We start from the raw sequence: 22,254 nt of genomic DNA on the forward strand, positions 1-22,254 counted from the left end.
TAGTGAATGGGACTTGAGGATGGGGTTCTGGCCATTGTCATTGGTGTGTGTGTGTGTGTGGTGCAGAGCACCTGGAACATGACTGTGGAGCTGTTTGTTGTATTTTATTCAGAGGCAGTTTGCTGCAGGTCAACCTTTCCTTTGACTAGATCAACAGAACCAGGAATTTCCAGTGCTTGTGCTACCCAGGTGGACACAACTTTCTCCTGGATAGAAAAATCTATTCTGAAGATGCCAAGATTGGATTTATATTTAAAACTGACCTTCACCCCACAAGCAAAGTTTATTTTAAAAATTATTATCAAGCCCAAAACCTTGAGTAACTGTGCCTACCCAAACCAGAGAGCACATGGCATCTTCTGCTTGTGTCATAACATTCAGGGTCTCATTAGTTTACATTGAGTTCCACAGTAAGCCTGGGCTTTGTCTGGTTGGTTTTAGATTTAGCACCACAGCAAGGTCAGGTTGGAAAAATAAACACATTCCCAGAATCCTTAAGGCCTAAAAGAGCAGGACAACTGGCAAGCTACTGTGCATTAATTTTAAGGCCTGTAAGACCCTTGACAGTATTTTTTAAAAGGAAAGCAGCAATTAAATATAGTTAGTCATTTGTTTTGCAGTTTAAATAATCAGAACTATTTTCTCTCCTATTAGCCAGCCTGGTTTTTGAACACCAGGGAGTTCTTATAGGCCAGCTTTTTCTCAGTATTATACTCTCCTCCAGGTGGCTGAGGAAAATAATGCATCTGTTTCAAATCTCAGTAGACCCACACATTGCAGACGTCACCAGAGCCCTAAAACAAACATGTTGTATAAAAGCTGGAAAGATTTCAAGCAGTCTCATAATTATGAATGTATTTAATATGCACTATAAATGCAAAGCAGCTTGGAACGTATTCTGATCTTTCCTAACTGGCGGGAACAGGCTAGCTGTATAGAAGTTCTCCACTGTGGGTATGATGGGGGTGGAAATTATCGTGGTTGGTAGGGTTCCCTATTGCTTTATTGGCAGGGAAGTTAAAGAGGTGGGGCCTGGCATCCCCAAGACCAATGATTCTGAATGGAGTAATAGCTTACCTGACCCAAGTTCTATTTTCCTCTGGTGACATGAGTGATAGTATCCACTGATCCAAAGTGTCATTAAAAGGCACATGAGGAGAGGGAGCGCTCTCAATAATTCAAAGCAGATCCTGTGTTCCAGAATTAACTCCCTTTATTGTATCTATGAATTATTTCACCAGGAAAAATCCCTTTGACACACCTCATGTTTGCAAGGAGATGCTGGAAAATCATAATGACTTCATGGTGGATATTTTAGTTTGTCTCTAGCTGTAACATAGCTAACATCATGGGAGATTTTTAAAAGGTTTTAAGATGGAGTTTGTATAGGATTTGATCAAGATTTAAACAAGAACAATTTTTTTTTAATTGACAACAGATCATGTTGTGGCTTCTCACTGTTAAAGATTCAAAGACACTTCATTAGGCTTAACCCTGTTTTCAGATGTTCTAACCTTCTAACCATCATCTTTGGGATGACATTTTTCAGTCTTTTTCTCTGTCCAGAAGCAAATGTATTTCAAAGGTATGGGGACAGTCTTTTCAGTAATTTCTGAGCTATGAGAGAGTGATAGTTATTAAATATGTAATACTTATCATTATTAATAATAAATACTTTAATACATCTGTCTTGACCCTACGCAGTAGCGGGGTATCATGATAAAGCAATGTAAGCGATAGTATAAAAATTGTTTTTAAAAATGCCTAATCACACTTTTTTCAACAGGGCTGTAAGTCCCAGTTAAGTGAATAAGACTTTAACTAAAGTTACTCAGATGACAAAAGTAAAGAGAAAACAGAGAAAGGAGGGGGTGAAGAACAAAGATTATAAATGTAAGGGTATGACTTAGCTTAGCGATACAGTCATGTCTTTTTTTTATTGTTTGTTTTTAAATGTTGACCTGTGTCTTAACTACCCCGGACTTCATGCCAAACTGCTGCAATTTTGATTGTCTCTTGTTTTTTAACCCATGCCTGTTTCCTACTTTAAAAAAAAAAATATTTTGAACCATTATCTATTTCTATTTTATACCTTCACTGTTTCCTTTTTCTTATTTGTAACTCATGATTCTTTCCTCATTATTTTCACTAGTGGAATTTAGGGGTGTTCCCCCCACCAACCCTAGATAATCTCTTTAAGAACATAAGAACTGCCATACTGGGTCAGACCAAAGGTCCATCTAGCCCAGTATCCTGTCTTCTGACAGCGGCCAATGTCAGGTGCCCCAGAGGAAATGAACAGAACGGGTAATCATCAAGTGATCCATCCCCTGTTGCTCATTCCCAGCATCTGGCAAACAGAGGCTAGGGACACCATTACTGCCCATCCTGGCTAATAGCCATTGATGGACCTTTCTAGAAAATTAATTGCCTCTTTCATCTCTTCTAATTCTGAGCTCTCACTTAATCCTCATTCTTCTTCCCCATCTCCTCCCCCCAGTTATTGTCATTCCTTAGCCACCCCTTCCTTTTCCTGATTTTATTGGCAGTGAGAGTATGTATGTATATATGTATGAGTTTTGAAGGCATGGTCAGCATTTTACCAGTAGCAGCCTTTGGAGACTGATAGCAGATTTACTTGTAGAAATACTAATTTTACAATTGCAATTATCATTTTTTTCTCCACGCTGGCCTTACACCTTCACTAAATGTTTTTTGACAGGTGGAAGGGTATTTGTGTAGCTAGATGTGTATATTTTTGTCATATTTGAACGAAAATTTCTAAATAAATTTGTTAGTCTCTAAGGTGCCACAGTACTCGTATTTTTTTATATTTAGAGAATCTTCTTTTTCCCATATCTCCTTTATTTATCAACCAATTCTGATAAAATTTGAAATGGAGTCAGTTTTTTCTTTTGTTTAGAGGCCCCTCATATTGTGAGGCCCTTAATCCGACACTGCCTGTGCAGCCAGACCTAAAGAAGATAGTTGTCATCATTGTGCAGGCCTTTTAAAGAGAAGTGATACTAGAATTTCATGATTTTAAAACAGTAAATGTATTAATGTTAGTCTTTTTTCAAATACCGAGAGAGCAACCCAGTCTAGTGCGGCAGAAGCTGCTGATGGTAATGGGGGTCATTAAAGAAGAAAAGCTCAGCCTGTTCAGTTTTCTGCTGTGGGCCTGTGGGTCCTAGTTTGGAAGCAGGCGGCTTACAGTGAAGGGTCAAATGGATATAAACTGGCCGTCAGGAAGTTTAGACTTGAAATTAGATGAAGGCTTCTAACCATCTGAGGAGTGAAGTTTTGGAATAGCCTTCCAAGGGAAGCAGTGGGGGCAAAAGATCTATCTGGCTTTAAGATTAAACTTGATAAGTTTATGGAGGAGATGGTATGATGGGATAACATGATTTTGGTAATTAATTGATCTTTAAATATTCATGGTAAATAGGCCTAATGGCCTGTGATGGGATGTGGGATCTGAGTTACCCAGGAAAGAATTTTCTGTAGTATCTGGCTGGTGAATCTTGCCCATAAGCTCAGGGTTTAGCTGATCGCCATATTTGGGGTCAGGAAGGAATTTTCCTCCAGGGCAGATTGGAAGAGGCCCTGGAGGTTTTTCGCCTTCCTCTGTAGCATGGGGCACGGGTCACTTGCTGGAGGATTCTCTGCTCCTTGAAGTCTTTAAACCACGATTTGAGAACTTCAGAAGCTCAGACATAGGTGAGGTTTTTCGCAGAAGTAGGTGGGTGAGATTCTGTGGCCTGTGTTGTGCAGGAGGTAAGACTAGATGATCATAATGGTCCCTTCTGACCTTAGTATCTATGAATTATGGAAATCACTTCATCTGGTAGCGTGGCAGATATTGAGTTTGACCTCTAGTGAGTGATGCAAGGCGCATCTGTTTGCTGGAGAGGATTATTTTAAAGGTAGGTTGGAGCAGTGCAAGGATGGGGCTCAAGATGCGTCTTTTAGTCTTCCTTTAGATAAGGATTAATGTCAATGGGAAATGTACATGACCATGGACTGCAGGAGTCATCCAATGTGGTATTTTGTGATGGTGTATGTGATGCCTTAAATGTGCATATTTTAAAGTTGCTGTGAGCACCATAGCTTTGACTTTCCTGACCTTGGTCAATGTAAACGTTCAACTTAAATATAACATTAACTTGTTGTTTTATTTTAATGCTATTGTATGTGCTTTTTGCTGTGATGTCAGTAAGTTGCTGAAAACATTCCTCTATTTTATGAACTGCAATTCCAGCTGCTCATTATCTCTAGTCAGTTCCTGAAATTGTCTCCTTACAATTTGTGCCTCAGATCTAACTCCACTTCCTGAGGCTTCTCTTAAAAGCTTCCTTCCTGCTGACTGGACTCTCTGCAGCCCTATATGTAGTTGAAACAACACAAGAAATTTTATTTCATTATGACATTGAGCAAATGTAAATGTGGGGCAGGGATTTGGAGGGGTTTTAACAGCCAAATCTGTTGACCTTGTGATGTTTTTTTTTAAAAGTTATTTTGCAGTAAAATTCATAGTCTATGAATGCTCCCAAAGATCCTGCCATGACAGAACAGATTCTAGGGTCCTGGTTACTGAGTACTACCTTGGGCTTGTCAGATGTTGGATAAGTTACACTACCACTGTCGGTACTATTCATACAGCTGTTCCTCAGAAGCCCCAGAAGTGCTGGGGTGGGGAAATCAGACAGAAGCCTGGGAGTGCTCTGGATGTTGAGATGCTGCTCAGAAGATGAGCCTTGAGATAAGTTGGGGAAGTGGTAGAGGATAGGAGTGAGGGCCTCAGAGTGTGTGGGAAATGGGCAGAGCAGTATAGTCACCTAGAGAGCTCTGGCAGTGTTCAGGGAAGTGCCACTATGTGCTAACTTTAATAGCCACCACTGTGTTAGTCAGAGACCCCAAGAGTGATTTTTGTGGGATATCTGATGGGGAACCCTGAGGCACTCAGAGGAAGTGTGATTAGACACTCCAGAGGGCTTAGCAGCTTGAGAAGATCAATTATAGCCTGAAAATGAACTCCATACATTTTGCCCCTCTAGAAAATCAGTTACCGCTATAGCCAACTCTTTATTTTCATCCCCTTTGTCACTTGGATCTCTCTTTGCATACTTAGACTGATAATCACTGTGTACTTTACTGCGAGTAAGCTGCAGAAATCAGGCCTTTTCTGTGCTGTAGTTAGGAATGGACTGTTTTTCTTAACATTTTTTCCGCTTGTCCTGAGAACAACTCGTTGGTCTGGCGGTTACCATAGGGACTAGAAAGACTTGCAACAGGCTGTTGCACAGTGTTTGTGCAGGCTGCTATAGGAGCTTTCACAGTTCCAGTAGCATAACACCATGTTATCTGTATTGTTTAAGAGTGTATCTTTTCTGTTAAGGAAAAAATGCATTCCAAATTGTAAGCAGTTGACAAAATTCAACAAGTGATACAGAGCCAGAGAAATGTTCATTTTCTTTCTCTCTGGCTTCTTAAAGACACTTTGAAGACTGAGTTCAGTCTTTTATGTTTTATCTGTGGATCTGAGAGAAGAGATTCCCCTTAGGCTAATGAACTTTTAATTTTTTTTTCTCTGCATTCTTGTTTAATGCAGTGCCCTCTTAGACCTACCAGGCAGACAAGCTTATTCAAGATTAATACAAAAGACACTTCATTTATGTGTTGGGAGGGGTAGGGATGGAAACCCTATTGCTATTAGTCATTAGATCAAAGCTATGTTATAGACACAACATTCTTTGTTCAAACCTTCAGTATCACTCAGCAAATAGTTATGGGCCAAAACTTTAAAACTTTGTCTAAATTAGGTACCATAAAACTAAGCACTTTATTAAACAGATTTTCATTTTCAAAGATATTGAGTACCCCAGCTACTCATTTATTTCCAAAGCAGCTATGTGTGTGCAGCCCCTTTGATAAAAAGACCATTTTTATGTTGGTGCTCAAGTATGCGTTTAGGATGGGATTTTCCAAAGGCCTAAGTGACTTAGGGACACAAGTCCCATTGATTTTTTCAATGCACCTAAATTTAGACATGAAGGCTGAGATTTCAGACGTGACTAGTCATTTTGGATGTCTGAATTTTTGGGTGACTAATTTGAAATAATGTAAAGGGGTCTGATTACCAGAGGGCAAGTGCTCAACACTTACTGAACAACAGGCCCTTTTAAGGTGCCTCTAGATGGAAGCCCCAAAATTCAGGCCTCTGAACCCCTCATCACTTTTGAATTGCCCCTGGAGTCCAAAGAGGCTGTGGCAGTTTGTTGTTGTTCTAGTTGTAGAACTTCTTCTGCAAATTGGACCTGGCTGGGATCTTCTGTTTAAACATTTTGCTTGCCTTTAAAAGGTGGGTATTGTAAGCAAATGGTCCTCCCACTTCTTCCCCCCCCCCCGCCCCACACACACATAGGATCTGGTCCAAACATACCCCTTCCTGGGGCTTGCCTTTTTAGTTGAGCTGAATAACAACAAACCATAAACTTCAGTGGAAGCATTATCCTAAGCATAGCTTTTCTTCTCTAGGGTTTCATTGCAGGGCTCCTGTCTCCTTGACCCTGTGTGGGGGTTTTTTCTTCTGCCTTAGAGATGCACGCAAACCCTATTTGGCCTGACTGCTAGGCTGAGTCAGGAGAAATAATGCTTCATTTCTATGCAGGGTCCTAGCCCTTGACACAGTGAGAGACTGCAAGTTAGCTGAAATGCAAGTTCGCTATAGGTATTTGCTGCACACCCCTTCAGTAGGGATATTGTCCAGGTGAATGACAACAGAGCTGCTCTACCTACCCCTCCGCTTGGCCCACCTTGCCCCACCCACAATAGTCATGATGCACTCCACATGCAGGTGACTGCCAAACCTCTGTGTGTGTGTGTGTGGCTTCCAGCCCCCTGAACCCTCTTCCTGTGCAGCAGAACTGCATCAGTTCCCCAGCCAGCACAGCCCTCCATGTTTGTGGAAAGGGTGGCACTACTTTCTTCTGTGTAATTGGGCTTATAAAATGTATTTTGTCCCTTGATTAGAATATATGGTGCCCCTTTGTGTCAGCAAGAACCCCATGTCTTGAACATTGCCATGAAGAAAGTTAGCTAGGCACTCAGCAAGAGCCTTGTGCTTGATCAGATAAGACCCCATGTCCCTGACTATGTGAGCAGTTAGGGTAGTGATGTTAGGTGAGAACTCGTCTGTACTCAGATGTGGTGGACTTCTAAAAATGCCATAAACTCATGTAATGTACATGAGCACTGATGGCAGAAATGCCAGGCGTTCCTTGCAGTACCAGGCTTTTAAATTGAATGTGTATGTGCATATAAAAAGAATCAGTGAATCAAATTAAGGATGTCTCTAAGAATTCTTTTAGCAGAGCTTATGCACTCATTGTTAATCTTTCCTTTGTTTCAGATAAGGTGCAGCTGTAGTGTGCAGGACCGTAGGTCACTTACTGCCCTCAGCTATTTAGGCACATTGACTAAGTGTGAAAAAAATCAAAGGAGTGACTGAGGGAGGGCTACAGTCAAAGAAACTGCTATTGAACCAGAAGTGAGTCTGCTCCCCTGCCAGACTTTGGCTGGACAAAGACTATTTGTTTTCCTTTTAGTAACCACTGTGGCATGGCTTTATTAGGGAGTTATCAGGCCAGGGTTACAGCTGTACTGGATTGCCAGCTGGCATTAGCAGCCAAATGATCTAAAGTTAATCTATGAGAGAACAGCTGTCTCTATAAAGTCAGGAACATATGATGAATAAGTATGTAAGTGGGGAGGAGAGAAGTGATGATTAATGATATGATAGAATGTATGTAATGTCTAATATTCTGAGAGTTGGTTCTCACTTAAATGAATTTGGGATCCAAAAGTCAGGGAGATCACTTTTTGAGAGAAGAGATGGGTGAAAACAAGAAGCTCCAATCCATTTCCATTTGATCCTTTAAGAGGGGAGAGTTAGATTCAAATTCCTTTGATTCAAACTCACCCGCTGCCTTTTGATTTCCAGTCAGATACCAAACCAAAAGGGCCTGTTTTCCATTTGCTGTTGAGATGCAGTCACAATCTCATAACAGTCATTCTCAGGAGATTGCATGAGATTTCTGCTTAAAATCTCATGCAAAGCGTTCACAGGATTTTCATACTGTAGGATCTGCAGCCAAACCAAATCCTAGCTCCCTTAATGCTTCAAATCTGAACTCTGAATTCTAGTCTGAACTTAATCCAGGTCTGTAATCTGTTTTCTCTGCTAACAAATGCATCTGAGATTTTGTCATTTGTTGGAATAATCAATAACTGTGTGAGCACTTGTGGGTGCAAGACCATGTGATTGCACTTATTTACACCAGGGTTGAAATTTGACCCAATATCTTGAGGGCTTCTATATTTATAAAAGCTAACTCTGCACATTATGTCTGTCTTCAAATTAATTAGATGGATGTTAAACAGAGAAGAGTGGCTTGTCCCTTATAAACCCTCCAGGTTTTTACTGTTACTGAGGCCTGGCCTAGACTAAAACACTAGGGCAATCCAGCTATGTCTTCAGCTGTGTGAAAACTCCACACCCCTGAGTAATGTAGTTAATCTAATTTAACCCCGATATAGACAGCGCTAGGTCAACAGAAGAATTCTTCTGTCAACCTAGCTACCACATCTTGGGGAGTTGGATTACCAGTGCCAATGGGAGAACCCCTTCTGTCGGCATAGGTGTGTCTACACTGAAGTGCTACAGCGGTGCAGTTACATTTTAAGTGTACACGAGCCCTGAGTTTGTTTCTCTCAAGCCGGCACAATACTTCAAGTTAATAAGTATTGCAGCATGCAAACTTCAGCTGGTAGTTGCACTCTTTGAGTTAAAAAAGAAAAGAAATTGTCCCTTCCCTTCTCAAAATGATTCATGGTGCTTGTTTCTATTTCTGACTTAGGTAGCTAGTTATGTGGTATAAATACCCCTTGTGCAAGTAGGTTGAAGTTGATAGTCAGTATGGGGAAAAAATGCTACAAGAGTGGACAATCTTCCATATTTGGCAATAGCCCCACATTTTAAAGGTACCTTCTGCTGCCAAGACTCTGTTATCAGGGTGAGCTAAACAAATAGATAGTGAGGCCCACCTAAAATTCTTCCTCATGGAGCACTCTATGCAATCCTCTGTGGACCCTGAAAGGAAGGACATAGCTAGACCTTTGTCCTCTGGTCAGTCCCTCTTCATCAGCACCCCGGTGAGCCAAGATTCCACCCTCAGCTCCTGTGCTACATTGACCAAGAGGCTTCAATCACTTGTCTCTATTCTAGCATCTATGATCTCAGAGAGGGGTAGCAAGAACACAGCACCAGAGATGAGATGAGATAGGTCAACGTCTTTAGTGCTTACCAAGTTACAAAATGAGTCAGAATGTGTTTGACTCATCTTGGGCTCAGAAGTCAAAGGACAGCCAATGGTTTGACAAAGGTCTCTCTGACATCCTGGAATTACTGACTGTGAAACGTGTTCTTGGGTACCCACTAAACCTGTGGAATGCCTTCATCCAGGCCCAACCCCTCAGCACCAATTTTCTTGGTGTCATCCCTATTGACACCTATAGCATATATGGTACCAAATAATTTAGCTGTAGGCCTAGTACTGGAGTCACCCTTGCTGGACAGATGGAAGATGGGGCTGGCTAGACCACTAGTCACCAAGACCTCAGTTCCACAGGCAAGAGAGATGTCAGCAGTACTGACTCCACCTCCAAACCCCATGATACTGAGGGTGCTAAGGAAACCAAAACAAAATGCTGGAGCAATGATCATGATAGGCCCAAGATGGGCCTGACACTTCTAGTATTTGGTTGTCCCCCTGTCCCAGGAGCATGTCCTAACCATTAAGTTATGTGATATTCTGGGGTAGGTTGCTCTCAACTTTGTGAGGTTCTGTGGAGAACAGAACTCTGGGCCTGAAGAGTGGCCAATGCCTCCACACTGCTACCCAGCAGCTGTGAAAGGGCCATATGTGTTATCACATAGGACCTGTATAGAAAATCACCATAAGAGGTACTACCTCATAAGGCTAGAATTGAAACTTCCCTCATGCCCCCGATTGGCCCAGGCACCCTATTTAAGCCCAAGAGATGTTCCAAGAAGTATCCATGCAACTAGGTGACCTCCCCAGCCAGACTCTCTGCTTGATCCCAGACTTCAACCCTTACTTAGAGCCCCAGCTTCTGCCCTTGAACCCCAACTCTGATCCTGACCCCTTGGTTTCAGTACTTGGACTCCAACCCTGTTTTTTGACCTATTGTGTGGTGCTTGGACTCAGACTCTGGTCTTGACCCCTGGTTTCAGCACTTGAACTCGGACACCAGTCCTGACCACCTAAGCCTGGTCATGATATATCTTTCCTCCGGAAGTTGTTCTACCTGGTATAAATAAATATGCACTGGACTATTTAGTCATTCTCACTCCCTCTCCAACACCCTTTTGGGATGGGAGAGACCCATGTTCAAATCCAGTCTTGCCACTAGGCTGAGGGGGGAACTGAAACAGAGTCTCTCGCATCCTGGATGAGATCTGTTACTACTGGGCTAAAAAGTTATAAGGGAAAATCATCACCTCCTCCTCTGGCCCAACCTGGTAAGTGGTTACTGAGAAAGCCCCACAGGAGAAATAGTAAGGGCAATGTCTAGTTTGAAGATTCTGGTGGGGTTTAGATGCCTGGGTGCCTAGGCAGTGCACATGGTCACTGGTAGATTTTTAGGTGTTAAGGAACTTTACCAGTGAAAATTTAGGCACCTGAAAAGTTAGGCAGCAACTGAGCAGGGTTTTGATTATCTAAATTTTAGATTTAGGTACCTAAAGTGGCAGTTAAGTGTCTAAGTCCCCTTGAGGATCTAGCCTTAGTCACTCAAACTGTTTAAAGGGATATTACCAGAATCTTGTACACTACAGAGCCATAGAAGAAAGATGTACTGGGAGACCCAAAGGAGTTTTATGTTGGAACAATTTTATTTTAGTCATATGAATATATAGGACCAGATGCTCAGGTGGTATAAAATTGGCACAGATCCATTGTCTTCACTGGAGTTACACCAGTTTACACCAACTGAGGATCTAGATCATAATGTTTTTTCTAGGATTGTCTACTTAGGGTGTGGGGGAAGGGAAGGTGCTTTTCCCCCCCTCTTTTGGTTAAGCCAGCTCACTCAAGTTAGGTTAACACAATCCTCCCTTTATATCTCTGTAGACTAGACTAGGTGACAACATTCACATTTTTCCAAGGCCTTTTGCTGGTCACTTTGAGGTAGGTTCTCAGAGCACTGCAATGGCATAGTATATACATTTGGATATGAAGCACACTAGTCTAAGCTACAGTACAAGCAGGGATGTTTTGCAGGGACATAGAATAAATCTCATTGGGGTTCCAAATATCCTTTTCTCAGTCCACGTGGAGAGATGGAATGGATGCAAAGAAGCTGGAGAGTTAGCAAGTAGTCCAGTAAGTACTATGGTCCTGATTAATAAATAGAGCTGATCAAGAGAGTTCACGGAAACCATTTTTTAATGAAAAATGACTTTTCAATATGAAGATTTGTTTTGGTCAAAATTTTCTATTTTGTCAACAAAAACAACCCTCTGTTAATTTTTATACACTTAAAAAAAAATACCTGATCCGTGAGAGGGGAAAAAGTCTGTGAATAACTATGAATGAAACAAACAAAAAATTTAGTTCAAACATTTTCAAGGAAAAGATGCAGCATTTTGTATTATCTCTATTTTTAAGAATAATAATACTTAGCTCTGATATGCTTTTCATCCATAGATATCTTCTTTTGTAAAGCATTTTAGTAAGTGTCATTATGCACAATTTTCTAAAGATAGAGAAACGAGGCACAGGGAGATGAATTGAGGCCCATTAGGTCAGTGATGGGAATAGAACCAAACTTACCTGATGCAGCACAATAACCACTGCACCCTGGCAACTGTTTAGGTTTGGGGGGTGGAGGGGACACAAATTATGTAAATTTTAATGTGTAATCACAGTGATTTCAATTCAGCTCATTTTTACCATTAGAAAAAGAGAGTCTGTTACTGGATCTGGTTATAGAACAATTCAAACACCATGGGCCAGATTTTCAGCTGACACAAGCTGACAGAGCTCCTTTAACTTTAACAGAGCTAACAATGTCTGGGTATCCTGTGTTCTAATGAACTCCTGTGCATAACACAGCAAAGAAAGAAAGAAAGAAATTTTTTTTAAAAAGCCTGTTTTCTTTTCCCAAGATCCCAGAATAACACAATGTGGGGAAGTGTCCATTATAGGAAAAGATTCTTCTTTTCTTTTAGCTTTTCTATTATGACAGGTTTAGCCAGCTTTGAATGTTTTTGTCTCCTACTGAGCTGCTCTTTTTCCACCTTTGTTTCTCCAACTTGACAGTTAATTTGTTGGCTCTCTTCTCCACTCTGCCTTCCTTTCACTCTTCTTTCGCAGCCTGTTTTCTAGCTTTTCTATCCTCTCTGCTCTCCTTTTTGGAACACGGCTCTGTGGATACTCTTGGCAGGTCGCTGTTGTTAATCGTTTGCATGTGTTCAATCTACTTTGCTGTAAGACCTCTCTGAGGAAAAATATCCAGTGGGATTCCAGCCTTACTGGAAATTTTGATTGTTTTGGACTTTGGTGGATTCTCAATAAGTTTTGAATGAACATACAAATTTGAGTATTTACGCTGAATGGATTTGCAGTCTTATTTTCCTTTGGGTTTCTTAATAACTAAAGCTAAGATTTCCACCTCTTCCTTTGCTTCTCATAGAGGTAACAATATAATATTTTTTCATTCAAAAGCCTAAGTTTTCGTACACTTTATCAAATACAAAACTTAATCCTGATTGTAGATGGTGTAAGAACAAAGTATGAAAGATTCCTGAGACCCCATTAGTGACTGGAATTGGTCCAATAAAGTTCTTATTCAGAAAAAATTCTGGGCACATAAACAAAATATAAGGAAATTAAAGCCTGAATTAACAGATAAAGAGAGGGGCAGAAGGGGCATTAGAAAATAGGGCTACAGACCTCACTATTCCACTCAGAGGAGACAAAAAACAATTGCAACAGAAATTGGAAACAAAACCTAGTGCACAGCTCTTGTCAAAAGGAACCATTCTACACTCTTGAGAAGCAGAGCTGAGCAAATAATAAACTATCCATTGTGTACTAGATAAATTCCCCCTCTTGTTCTCATCAAAGAGGATGAGATTATGACACCCTTGCTGAGGGTGAGCCTTACCTTATAGTAAGTGATTTGATTGAGTTCATTGTCAGTAATTGTTAGTAAGTGGCTCTCCATCTGGCCCATGATGTCTGATATCATGATAAATGTTGGTGCTATTAAAAATGATTCAGCACTTTCTTTTGCAAACTTCATTCACTCTTTTACTTGCTATTCAAATTGAGAAATCTAAAATTCAGGTTTTGTTGGTTAGTTATGTTTGGTTACATGGCTTACACAGAATTGTTTGTGTTCCCTGGTTGGCTGAGTGTAATTCTTATTATCATGTTTCTGGCATCATTGCTTATGAACTTGTTTTCCACAAGTATTTTCCTGAGGATCCATTCTAGAATTCAATTGCATGAAGATTTATGGAAAGAGAACACAAAAGAGGGTGAACACAATCAAAGCAAACATGTTTAAAAATGTGAATATTTGTAGACAATATTTGCTGTGTTTGCGCTGAGCCATTAATAAGAATGGAAGTGACAGGAATGTAGGAATCACTATCTGGATCAGATCAGTGGTTCATTTGGTCCAGTATCCTATCACCAGCAGTGGTTGTTACCAGCTGTTTGAGAGGAAGGTACAAGAAACACTTCAGCAGGCAGTTGTGGAATACCTTGCCCCCAAGCAAAGCTCCTGTCAAGGTTCCTTCCCCACTCTGAACTCTAGGGTACAGATGTGGGGACCTGCATGAAAACCCCCTAAGCTTATTTTTACCAGCTTAGGTTAAAACTTCCCCAAGGTACAACTATTTTCCCTTTTTCCCTTGGACTTTATTGCTGCCACCACCAAGTGTCTAACAGATATATAACCGGGAAAGAGCCTGCTTGGAAACGTCTTTCCCCCCAAAATCCTCCCCAAACCCTACACCCCCTTTCCTGGGGAAGGCTTGATAAAAATCCTCACCAATTTGCATATAGGTGAACACAAACCCAAACCCTTGAATCTTAAGAACAATGAAAAAGCAATCAGGTTCTTAAAATAAGAATTTTAATAAAAGAAAAAGTAAAAGAATCACTTCTGTAAAATCAGGATGGTAAATACCTTACAGGGTAATCAGATTCAAAACATAGAGAATCCCTCTGGGCAAAACCTTAAGTTACAAAAAGACACAAAACCAGGAATATCCGTTCCATTCAGCACAGCTATTTTATCAGCCATTTAAACAAAACAGAATCTAACACATATCTAGCTAGATTACTTACTAAGTTCTAAGACTCCATTCCTTTTCTGTTCCCGGCAAAAGCATCACACAGACAGACAGACCCTTTTTTTCCCTCCCCCCCCACCACCAGCTTTGAAAGTAACTTGTCTCCTCATTGGTCATTTTGGTCAGGTGCCAGCGAGGTTATTCTAGCTTCTTAACCCTTTACAGGTGAACGGGTTTTTCCTCTGGCCAGGAGGGATTTTAAAGGTGTTTACCCTTCCCTTTATATTTACGACAGCTCCTTCCTAGCCTCCAGTAGTTAGAGGTCAGTTTATGCCCGGAAGCAAGAGGATTTATATCCCTTACAAAACTTCTGTGTAATTGTTAAAAATCCATACTCTGGATGTTTTTATTATTCATATAAATGTCCAATCCTTTTTGGAATCCTGCTAAGCTCTTAACCTCAATTACATCTTAACTACTGCTACAGTCACTTTCTGGAGCAGGTAAAACAAAAGCGAATTTTACACATCACGAAGTACATCAAGATTAGTAAAATCTATGCTCTGGAAACAGTAAAATTCATGCATACAGAGCAGAGAAAATTATGTGCTGAAATTATGTGCAGCAAAAAAGGAAGAGCAGGCTTATTGTGTTTAGATCAGGGTGAAAGGACAGGATTTGAAGGAAATGAGATGACTCAGAGGGGTTGTTAAATAAAAGTATTAACATTAGTCCCAAAAGGAAATATATTGAATCCACATTTGCAGTTCCCACTAAGAGCAATGGCAGCTGCAAATGAAGATCCAGAGTAATATATGGCCTTATGTGAATTTACACGAAATGTTGTTGTTTTTTTTACAAAGGATTTCATGAGCGCACACTTTCTGTAATTTAAATGTGCTACATAATAAGATTGATAACTTGGAAACTGTTCATAAGAACTGAGAGGAAGAATATTTTACTATCAAGGGGGAAAATAAAAAGTATGGAAGAATGAAGCACCATGTTATCTTAACTAGGTATATTGCTTAGAATTCATGAGTTAATTATATGCCATGGTAATAAGTACTATGATTACAAAACTATGTCAAAAAAGGCTCCACAAATCAATCAATAAATGTAACCATTGGAGGGAGGAAAAAGAAGAAAGCATCTAGTAGATATTGGTGGAGGTGGAGCTGTTATGTAATAATTTAATGCTGTATGAAACCTACTTATTGAGAGAGACTAAGTTAGTGGAATATTTACTGTATGCCTATATCACATTAATTCAATAGCGGTTATCACCAGGAAGAAGACAATAGCTTCAAGATGAGAATATCCTAGTACATGCTGAAAAGAAAATAGGAAAGCAATTGGCTTTGAAGATCCTACATCCTGTCTCCAACTTAGTCCTTTTGTATGGAGGGGGTGGGGGTGGGGGGCTGATCACAAGACTGCTTCAAGTAGTGTGTCTTTAAATGCTCAGAGAGTGAACTGTAGTTTGTGAGGAGTACTTGTGGCATGTTAGAGACTAAAAAATTTATTTGGGCATAAGCTTTCGTGGGCTAAAACCCACTTCATCAAATGCATGCAGTGGAAAATACAGTAGGAAGATATATACATACATACACAGAAAACATGAAAAAAATGGGGGTTGCCATACAATGCAACCCCCATTTTTTCAGTTAGTCTCTAAGGTGCCACAAGTACTCATCATTCTTTTTGCTGATACAGACTAACATGGTCATCTTTTTGCTGATACAGACTAACTACCACTCTGAAACCTGTAGTGTGTGAGTGACACCCAGACCCTGACAGGATCACCACGTGGAAGATGATTTGACATCTGCTAAGCTAGATGTGCATATAATATGTTTGTTGTTTTAAAATCTTGAAATGCTCTGTTTCTAAATAAACAATACTTTTGTTTAGGCCCCCAAATGATGAGTGCATCCAGGCTTTCTAGAAAAGATAGAATTTGAGCTTTTATTCTCTCAGCACTCTGTCCTAACTCAAAATCAAATATAGTATTTTAATATTTGTGTTGCCAGATTCAGTAGTGGGAAAAATAAGGAACCAGGCTGACTCAACAATTGTTGAGTCAATTAAGCTATAGGTGTAAAGAGAAGTTGACTAAAGTGATACATCTTTGGGCAACATATTGAGAGTGGGGTGGGAGGAAGTTTTGTTTCATGGTCTCTGTGTGTATATAATGTCTTCTGCAGTTTCCACGATATGCTATGCATCCGATGAAGTGAGCTGTAGCTCACGAAAGCTCATGCTCAAATAAACTGGTTAGTCTCTAAGGTGCCACAAGTACTCCTTTTCTTTTTACGAATACAGACTAACACGGCTGTTACTCTGAAACCTGTCAAATAACAGGGTTTACCTCATGGACAATCCAGTTAGGAAAGAAAGGGGTTGCATTCATACTGATTTTTCTTTTAGTTTAAGTGATCAAGTGAAGAAGTAAGGCTAATGTTGGCAATCAAGCGTGCCTAGAGAATCAAGCATGCCTATGCTGTCAAATTAATGACATACACCTCTGCTGAAAGAGGCAGTCAATAAAAGGAATGAAAACCAAATAGTGTGGTGACCACAAAGTGGAATAATCAGAAATGTACCTGTTTGGTTAATAATGAGAGAGAAGGTGGATGAGGTGATATCTTTTATATGATCAACTTCTGTTGGTGAAAGGTACAAGATTTCAAGCTAATCAGAGCTCTTCTTCAGCTTTGCGAAAGGTTAATAATGCACAGCCATATATACTAAGGTCCCACTGTTGTTAAAACAAGGAGAACAGAAATTCTCCAGCCTGCTAGAGAACAACAGTTCTAGACTTAAATTTGCTTTGTACAATGGACTGTTAAAACAAGTTTAAAGACCATCAAAGATTATGGCTTGACATTTTGAACCTTCAGAAGAAGTATGGGTCACCATCTAGTTGATCCAAGCCAGCACTTCCCAAGAAGAACGTTGGGCCACCCAGCAGAAATGGGACAAAAGGGCCCATTTCCTTCAGCACATCACTTCCTGAAAACTGAAGACACCTGGAAGGGAGAAGACTAAAGTCCTAGGCTGGCCACCTGGAAGTCCTCCTGGAGATATCCAGTATCTATCTTGGATAGGCACTGTTAATGGTTGCTTTCTATTTACCTGCAATTTGGGTGCCTGCTAGTGCCCTGGGAAAGGAATATAGACATGTCCATCCTTCACCCCATCTGCGTTCACTGTCAACTCCTGCTGTGAACAGTAACTGAGCTGAAAGCTGACTACTGCGCAAAATTGTTAAGGAAAACATACACACTTTCCATCTTGGATGATGACCCAAATCAGTCAATTGACTTGACCTTGAAATTGGGTACCAAAGTAGTAAGGAAGTCTATATGCTTGTGCATGTGCTTTTAAGATTGTCACAAAGTTACAGTATGTGTCTTTCTTTTGTAACAGGTCCCAATTAAGATTGCTGTAAAGTAGCTATCGGAAGGAAGGCCCTCAGTACTTCTGATGCTCTAATGAACAAGCTAAGCTCCCTGATGGACAGCCCTGGCTGATTGGCCAAGGAAACCAGCAGGCTTTTGTGGGTGGGTTTTTTTGTTGTTGGTGGTTTGTTTGGTTGGTTGGTTTTTGTTTTGTTTTAAATTAAACCTAGCAGCAGTAGTAGCTTGCTCGCTGCTCAACATCCACACCATGAACTTTGCCTCCCTGTACTTATCTCTACAAGCCCTTCTCCGGCTTTGCTCCTCCACCCCAGATCCTGCCCTGCACCCAGTCTTGTTCCCATCCTGATCTACTCTGGCTCCTGCCTCAGAACTAGCCCATCTCCTGCCTTCCCTGACTCCTGGTAATCTGGTTTTGACCCTTAGCTCTGACTCCTGACTGTGACTCTGCCTCAACTCTTCACTTTGCAGACATGCCAATTCTCGCAAATTAATCACGAGAGATTTGATTTTTTTGTAGTAAAATTAAGCCTGACTCATGATCTGGGGATAGAACTTTCAAATGTCTGGATTTGAGTTCTATACCCAGATCATGTGTCAAGTTTAATTTTACTTAGAAATCGCTGTCAGCCCCAGGGGCCTGGGGTTCCCCTGCCAGCCTGGGAAATGGGAGAGGGGACCCAACTGCAGCCCCCACCCCAGGCCTGGGAAAGTTGAAGAACCCTAAGAGGAGCAGAGGTGAGTCTGGGAGGGTTGAACTATGGCCCAGGGGTCTGAAGTGAGGAAGGTGTGTGGGGGTCTTTATTGGTGGGTTCTGAGCAGGTGGGGTGAGTACTGGGAGAGTGAACTGAGGGTCGTGGAGGTCAGTGGGGTAGGGGGTCTGAATTGATGGGATGATGGTGATGGGGCTGGGTGACTGAATAAGGAGAGTGGAATTGAGGGGGATTGTGTGGGGACAGAACTGATGGGGGGGACTAGTGGGCAGGATTAACTACTGGGAGTGAGAGCTCCTGCAGCAGGAGCCAAAATCACCTTATCCAGTACATGTGGGAGAATGGGCAACACTAATTGTCACATGCACACACCCTGGGAATAGGCAGGGGAAGTTCAAAAATCAAGAAACTGAGCTAAAAGACACAATATTATCTATTTTTAAAATCTTATGATTTTTTGTGATCTGACTCATGATTTTTGAGCTCTTTAAGTTGGCAATACTGACTCTGGCATTTGGTCCTGACCCTCGGCTCTGATTCCTGACTCTGACTCTGTCTTGACCATTGGCTCTGGCACTTAGACTCCGACCAATAGGTCTGACTCCTGCTCTGACCACTACTCCTGACCACCTATGACCTGGTCTGCTGACAATAAATTTGAAACTGAACAGGTTATGTTAACTAAGTTTATAAAACACTCTGCATTCATCTGCCATACTGTGACCTTAAGAGTTCCTCCGTGCCAACTGGCAGAGGGCCTACCATATTGTAACTCATATTAAGCCTGACCCACTGTTGTCATAATATGTAAAATAATATCTAAAAGGTGTCACGTAAAGCATCCTATATAAACTGGTGAAAACTGCTGATGCAATGATTGTAAGGTGCTAAAATTAAGTTGTTGTCACTAGAAAGCATGTTTTTGTTTTGTTTGTAATCATACCTGTCTCTCTTTCTCTTGCTTAGTATCACTTAAATCTTTGTTCTTTATTAATAACCTTATTCTTACTATAAATTATCCAAGGCTGTTACTTTGAAGTAAAGTGCGAATCCTCGAGGAAACGAAAAGAAAAGGAGTACTTGTGGTACCTTAGAGACTAACAAATTTATTTGAGCTTAAATAATGCTCAAATAAATTTGTTAGTCTCTAAGGTGCCACAAGTACTCCTGTTCTTTTTGCGGATACAGACTAACATGGCTGCTACTCTGAAACAAGTAAACTAACAGGCTAGTGTGGGCACTGTCTCTTTGGAGGCAGCAAACTTAATAATTTCTATGAGTCACCAGTAAGAGAGGCTGGACTCTACAGAAATACATCTCTGGGAAACTTGGGAAATGGGGTTCACTGTATGTTACCTGCAAGGCAAGGTTTGGACTGGCAGAGTCTCAGGGAATTTGCTAGAGAAGTGGACAGTTTGGTGTGGCAGAGAGCTGACATATAACTCACTTGCTGAGGCAGAAGCATAGCACAATTTCTTAGTTCTGGGTGCCCTGAACAGAGCATCATACTTACTTAATTTTTCCAAGTGCTAGGTGTATACAGACAGAAAACAGAGCAAGTGGAAAAATTCCCTGAAGTGCACTCAGTCTATACAGTTGTAAATGTAGGATTTTGTCAGATAGTTAGGAGTATTAGATCCTGTGATTAGTGTAATTAACTGGGAAATAGGTAAGAAGGGTTGACCACCATAGATCCATTGGGAAGGAGATCTTGGTGAATTGGCATGTAAGTAATTGACCAAATTGTCTTGTAATCTATTTTTAGAATGTTTTTCCTCTGTGTGAGCAACAGTGGAGTTGATAACCGATAGCCACAAGTGAGAGCCTATGCTGGACTCTTAGTCAAAAATCTAAAGAATGTCACCTTCCCAAGATAGTACGTGTTGTTTTCTATTGTGGTTGCATGATTTGATTCTAAAAACCTGAATAAGAACATAAGAGCTTCCATTCTGGGTCAGACCATGGTCCACCTTACGCAGTATCCTGTCTCGGAAGTGGCCCGTACCAGAGTTTCGAGGGGAATGTACAGAACAGGGCAATTATGGAATGATCCACCCCATCTTCTACTTCTGGCTTCTGGTAGTCAGGTTTAGAGTCATGCTGAGCCTGAGGTTCTGTTGCTGACCATCTTGGTGAATAGCCATTGATGGACCTATTGTCCGTGAACTTATCCAGTTCTTTTTTGACCCCAGTTATACTTTTTGACCATCACAGCATCCCAGGGCAATGAATTCCACAGGTTAGTTGTATGTTCTGTGAAAAATATTTCCTCCTGTTTATATGAAACCTGTTGCCTATTAACTTTATGAGGTGACCACTGGTTTCAGTATTGAGGAAAAGAGTAAGTAACACTTCTCTGTTCACTTTTTCCAAACCATTCATGAATGTATAGACCTCTGAGTGGTCTCTTTTCTAAGATAACCAGCCCATTTTTTTAGTCTCTCTTTATATGGAAGCCATTCTGTACCCTTGATCATCTTTCTTGCCCTTCTCTGAACCTGTTCCAGTTTTATTGTATCCTTTTTGAGATGGGGTGACCACAGTATTCAAGGCATGGGTGCACCATGGATTCATATAGTGCATTATGATATTTTCTGTTAGGATATAGATATTCAGGCTGTCTGCAAAGGCCTATACTTTAAGAATTTAGGTATATGTTTATCATTTAACTAGTTATAGAGGTATAAAAGAGAGAATCAAAATCACGGTCTGCTGGTGTAAGGGCCTTCTCTTACTGTGACAGTCCAAGGCCTTGTTCTTAGGCTAAAGCCTTTGGCTAAACAGCAGAGGGAGCCATAAGCTGGGAAGCGTATGGCCACATCCTTACGTTCCAAACTGGTCACATTGAAATAAGGTGCTATTGGGCTGTCAGGAATACAGTCCTGTCCTGATAATGCCTATCCCCTCCAGAGAAAGAGAAGTGCCTAGAAAATGTAAAAGGAAACTTAGTTTGATAGCATCCTGTCTGGCAAGAGTTCACTTATCAATAGCTGGGATGTGAAATCCTCATTTCTTTGTTGTTCTATCACTGTAGTCCCCCTTTCCCTATTGTTTGTCTGTATAATCTCTGTCTGGTTCTGTGATTGTTCCTGTCTGCTGTATAATTAATTTTGCTGGGTGTAAACTAATTAAGGTAGTGGATATAATTGGTTGGCTAATCATGTTACAATATGTTAGGATTGGTTAGTTAAATTTCAGGAAAATGACTGGTTAAGGTATAGCTAAGCAGAACTCAAGTTTTACTATATAGTCTGCAGTCAGTCAGGAAGTGTGTGTGTGTTGTGGGGGGGAATGGGAACGGGGATGGGGAAATTGGAATCATGTTTTGCTAAGTGGGGGAATGGGAACAGGGACACAGCCAAGGTTCTGTGGTGTCAGAGCTGGGGAGGGGGACACTAAGGAAGGAAATTGGAATCATTTCTTGCTGGAAGTTCACCCCAATAAGCATCGAATTGTTTGCATCTTTGGACTTCGGGTATTGTTGCTCTCTGTTCATGCGAGAAGAACCAGGGAAGTGAGCGGGTGACGGAATAAGCCCCTAACATCTGTCTTATTATCTATCCCTTTCCTAACAGTCCCTAACATACTAATAGTCTTTTTGACCGCTGCAGTACATTGAGCAGAATCCAAGTGATTCCAAGATCTTTCTTGGGTGGTAACAGCTAATTTAGCACCCACCATTGTGTATGTACAGTTGGGATTATTTTTTCCAATGTGCATTACTTTGTAC

Source organism: Chelonia mydas, chromosome 3, assembly GCF_015237465.2.
Source record: "Chelonia mydas isolate rCheMyd1 chromosome 3, rCheMyd1.pri.v2, whole genome shotgun sequence".
NCBI lineage: Eukaryota > Metazoa > Chordata > Testudines > Cheloniidae > Chelonia > Chelonia mydas.